Raw genomic sequence first — 6,016 nt, forward strand, 5'->3', positions numbered from 1 at the left:
GCCACCACCATTGCTGGACAATTACCCCATTAGGGTGACTCGGATTATTGCTTTGCCACCACCACTAGAGGAATACTCTATTAGAGCGACTCTGGGGGTACTGCTACCATCTGGATGACTACCCCTTTAGGGTAATTGCAAGAACACCCCCATTATAACTGGAGGATTACCCCATAAGAGTAACTCTGGGGTACCACCACCATCACTGGAGGATCACCCCATCAAAGGGACTCTGCTATACCACTGCCATAACTGGAGAATCGCCACCTCTAGGTGACCCTGAGGTACCACCACCATCACTGGAGGATCACCCCTTCCGGGTGACTTTGGGGTACCACCACCATCACTGGAGGATTACCCCTTCTAGGTGATTCTGGGGTCACCACCACCATCACTGGGGAATCACACCATCTAGGTGACTCTGGGGTATCACCACCTTCACTGAAAGATCACCCCATATAGGTGACTCTGGGGTACCATCACTGCAGGTTCACTTCATCCAGGTAACTTTGGGGGTACTACCATCATCACTGGAGGATCACCCCATCTAAGTGACTCCGGGGTCACCACCACCATCACTGAAACATCACCCCCATCTAAGTGACTCTGGGGGCTCCACCACCATAATTGGAGGATCACCCCATCAGAGTGACTCTGGGGTACCACCGCCATCACAGGAGGATTATCTCTTTGGGGTGACTTTCGGGGCACCACCACCATCACCAAAAGATTACCCCATCAGAGTGACTCTGAGGAACACCGCCATCACTGGAGGGTCACCCCATCAGAGTGACTCTGAGGAACACCCCCATCACTGGAGGGTCACCCCATTGGGGATTTGTCAGGAAGGAGAACCATTGTCTGGCACAGGTGAGTGGATAGGGGACGTGCCGGCATAGGTTGGCGATATCTCTATAGACTCGCAGTGATGCATTCCTGCCGGTTCCCCATGAATTGGGTGGAGGACGTTCTCCTGATCACAGGAAAACATTTTTAGGGAATATATTGCCGGATTTCTTTATCTGTTTGGAGTTCAGGGGGCAGCAGGGGGACCCCGAAGTGGATCAGCCTGGTTCACACCAACGCATTGTAGACACGCAGCGTCACAACGCACGTCATCGCGTCACAGCGCTCTGCTCAAATAGAATTACATAGAAGTAAAAAAAAGGCTAAAAGTTAAAGGGGTTTTAATAACACGTTGCAGCGCGCAGCGGCGCATGTTCACAGCACACTGCAGCGCCCATGCGTTACGCAGACGATGAGACGCGCTGCGCGGTGTGAACGAGTCCAAAGGTTTTCTACCATTTCTGAGCCGCCTTCGTTGTCATTGGTAACATTTATAGAGGAAATCTTTTCTGTAATGAGAAACAAAGTATCTCATTTATTAAATGTTTCAAGCAGCAGAATAGTTTCTTCCCCTCCCCCAGCCAGGGGGGGGGGGGGGGGGTATAATGGAGAGATGGGATATTAGGGGGGGTTTATAATGGACAGATGGGACAATAGAGGGGGATATAATGGAGAGATGGGACATTGGGAGGGGGGGGTATAATGGAGAGATGGGACATTAGAGGGGGGTATAATGGAGAGATGGGACATTAGAGGGGGGTATAATGGAGAGATGGGACATTAGAGGGGGGGTATAATGGAGAGATGGGACATTAGAGGGGGGGTATAATGGAGAGATGGGACATTAGAGGGGGGTATAATGGAGAGATGGGACATTAGAGGGGGGGTATAATGGAGAGATGGGACATTAGAGGGGGGTATAATGGAGAGATGGGACATTAGAGGGGGGTATAATGGAGAGATGGGACATTAGAGGGGGGTATAATGGAGAGATGGGACATTAGAGGGGGGGTATAATGGAGAGATGGGACATTAGAGGGGGGGGGTATAATGGAGAGATGGGACATTAGAGGGGGGGTATAATGGAGAGATGGGACAGTAGAGGGGGGTATAATGGAGAGATGGGATATTAGGGGGGGTTTATAATGGACAGATGGGACATTAGAGGGGGGGGGTATAATGGAGAGATGGGACATTAGAGGGGGGTATAATGGAGAGATGGGACATTAGAGGGGGGTATAATGGAGAGTTGGGACATTAGAGGGGGGTATAATGGAGAGATGGGGACATTAGAGGGGGGTATAATGGAGAGATGGGACATTAGAGGGGGGTATAATGGAGAGTTGGGACATTAGAGGGGGGGTATAATGGAGAGATGGGGACATTAGAGGGGGGGTATAATGGAGAGATGGGACATTAGAGGGGGGTATAATGGAGAGATGGGACATTAGAGGGGGGTATAATGGAGAGTTGGGACATTAGAGGGGGGGGGGGTATAATGGAGAGATGGGGACATTAGAGGGGGGGTATAATGGAGAAATGGGACATTAGGGGGGGGGTATAATGGAGAGATGGGACATTAGAGGGGGGGGTATAATGGAGAGATGGGGACATTAGAGGGGGGGGGTATAATGGAGAGATGGGACATTAGGGGGGTATAATGGAGAGTTGGGACATTAGAGGGGGGGGGGTATAATGGAGAGATGGGACATTAGAGGGGGGGGGGTATAATGGAGAGATGGGACAGTAGGGAGGGGGAGGGGTGTCTGGGAATATTAATAGATGGGGAATGTGCCGTCAGATTATCATTGTACAGCTGAGATAAAACCGGAGAGGAATCACAGCGCCTGACAGCGACTCTCTGTGACCTTGGCGGAGGTCGCTGCATCCATCGGGTACACAGCGCCCCCAACTTATCATTATTATAATTACAGGGCGCCTCCTGCTGAACACACAGTATGTCACAAAAGTAAGTACACCCCTCCCATTAATCTTTTCATGTGACAACACTAAAGAAATGAGACTTTGCTACAATGTAAAGTAGTGAGTGTACAGCTTGTATAACAGTGTAAATTTACTGTCCCCTCAAAATAACTCAACACACAGCCATTAATGTCTAAACCGCTGGCAACAAAAGTCAGTACACCCCTAAGTGACAATGTCCAGATTGGGTCCAAAGTGTCAATATTTTGTGTGGCCGCCATTATTTTCCAGCACTGCCTTAACCCTCTTGGGCATGGAGTTCACCAGAGCTTCACAGGTTGTCACTGGAGTCCTCTTCCCCTCCTCCATGATGACATCACAGAGCTGGTGGATGTTAGAGACCTTCCCCTCCTCCACCTTCTGTTTGAGGATCCCCCACAGATGCTCAATAGGGTTTAGGTCTGGAGACATGCTTGGCCAGTCCATCACCTTTACCCTCAGCTTCTTTAGCAAGGCAGTGGTCGTCTTGGAGGTGTTTGGGGTCGTTATGTTGGAATACTGCCCTGCCCCCCAGTCTCTGAAGGGAGGGGATCATGCTCTGCTTCAGTATGTCACAGTACATGTTGGCATTCATGGTTCCCTCAATGATCTGTAGCCCCCCAGTGCTGGCAGCACTCATGCAGCCCCAGACCATGACACTCCCACCCCCATGCCTGACTGTAGGAAGACACACTTGTCTTTGTACTCCTCACCTGGTTGCCCCCACACACGCCTGACACCATCTGACACCAAATAAGTTTATCTTGGTCTCATCAGAGCACAGGAGATGGTTCCAGTAATCCATGTCCTTAGTCTGCTTGTCTTCAAAAGTTGAATTTTGGTCTCCTCTGAGCAGAGCTCCTCCCCCCACATGTTTGCTGTGTCCCCCACATGGCTTCTCCCAAACTGCAATGGGGACTTCCTATGTCTTTCTTCCACCAATGGCTTTCTTCTTCTCACTCTTCCATAAAGGGCAGATTTGTGGAGCGCACGACTAATAGTTGTCCTGTGGACAGATTCTCCCCCCTGAGCTGTGGATCTCTGCAGCTCCTCCAGAGTTCCCATGGGCCTCTTGGCTGCTTCTCTGATGAATGCTCTCCTTGCCCGGCCGGTCAGTTTAGGTGGACAGCCATGTCTTGGTAGGGGCCCGGCCGGTCAGTTTAGGTGGACGGCCATGTCTTGGTAGATGCCCAGCCGGTCAGTTTAGGTGGACGGCAATGTCTTGGTAGAGGCCCGGCTGGTCAGTTTAGGTGGACGGCCATGTCTTGGTAAGGTTGTAGTTGTGCCATACTCTTTCCATTTCCCATGATGGATTGATCAGCGCTCCGTGAGAGGTTCAAAGCTTGGGAGATTTTTTTATAACCTAACCCTGCTTTACACTTCTCCACAACTTTATCCCTGACCTGTCTGGGGGTTCCTTGGCCTTCATGATGCTGTTTGTTCACTAAGGTTCTCTAACAAACCTCTGAGGGCTTCACAGAACAGCTGTATTTATACTGAGATTAAATGACACACAGGGGGACTCTATTTACTAATTAGGGGACTTCTGAAGACAATTGGTTCCTCTAGATCAGCGATCCTCAAACTACGGCCCTCCAGCTGTCTGTGGAACTACACCTCCCATGAGGCATTGTAAAACTCTGACATTCACAGACATGACCAGGCATGATGGGAATTGTAGTTCCTGAACTGGAGGGCCATAGTTTAAAGACTAGATTATATAGATTATACTAGATTTGAAGATCTAGATTATAGTTAGGGGGTATGAGAGTAAAGGGGGGTGAATACAAATGCAGCCACACTTTTCACAGATTTATTTGTATCATTTATCATTTTCCTTCCACTTCACAATTATGGCCACTTTGTGTCGGTCTATCACATAAAATCCCAATAAAATACATTTACGTTTTTGGTTGTAACATGACAAAATGTGGGAGATTTCAAGGGGTGTGAATACTTTTTCAAGGCGCTGTAGATGCCGTCTCTCTAAATGCACACCAGCCGAAGGATGAAATCAGACTTACAAGCAAATAAGCAGCGGGGGGAGGTTCGTGGGTGGGGTTATGGCATGGAGAGAACATATAACGGATGTGATGATCCCACAGGTAGGAGGCGGGGCAGTGACACAAACCCTTCATAACTACAGACTCTGAAATAATGTTGTCACCCTCTGTATGGTGTGCAGGCATGGGGGAGGGGCACTGTATACATCACATTTTTATGTTCAGCAGGAGGCGCCCTGTAATTATAATAATGATAATAATGATAGGTAGGGGGCGCTGTGTACCCGATGGATGCAGCGACCCAATAAAATACATTTACATTTGTGGTTGTAACATGACAAAGTGTGAAAAATTTCAAGGGGTGTGAATACTTTTTCAAGGCACTGTAAATAGCAGATGTGTGTTTTGGTGAAAACTCAGCGAGCTGTAAAAGTGCGTCCGCTCCTCGTTCCTCCCTGTAAATCCTGAATTATGAGGCGCATTCACCCCATAACACATGACATATATTTATATATACACAGAGATTGGATCTGATACCTCACCAAGTCTCATGTCTCCCCCTGCTGGCTGACAGTGGCAATGGCAGCCTTTTCCCACCTTGAGTGGGCTCATTGATTCCTGATTGGATAAGTAACCTGTCAGTGATTGGGAAAGGCCACACCCACCACCTCTTTCCATTCACAATTTGTAAAACTAAAAGTTAACCATTTAAGGACCGGGCCTATTTCTGACATTTGCTGTTTACAAGTTAAAATCAGTATTTTTTGCTAGAAAATTACTTAGAACCCCCAAACATTATACATATATATATTTGTTTTTTTTTTAGCAGAGACCCTAGAAAAATAAAATGGAGATTGTTGCAATACTTTATGTCACACCCTATTTGCGCAGCTGTCTTACAAATGCAATTTTTTTTGGAAAAAAAGAAAAAACATTTTTGAATAAAAAAATAAGAAAACAGTAAAGTTAGCCCATTTTTTTTTTAAATTTGAAAGATAAATGTTACGCCGAGTAAAAAGATACCCAACATGTCACGCTTCAAAATTGCGCACACTCGTGGAATGACGACAAACTTTGGTACTTAATAATCTCCATAGGCGAAGTTTTAAAAGTTTCTACAGGTTACCAGTTTAGAGTTACAGGGGAGGGTTGCCCCATCCACAGACGTTTACATATGTAGAAAGATGATCTGCACACCGGGAGTC

The sequence above is a fragment of the Pelophylax lessonae genome (assembly GCF_965119305.1).
Source record: "Pelophylax lessonae genome assembly, chromosome: 12".
NCBI classification, from domain to species: domain Eukaryota; kingdom Metazoa; phylum Chordata; class Amphibia; order Anura; family Ranidae; genus Pelophylax; species Pelophylax lessonae.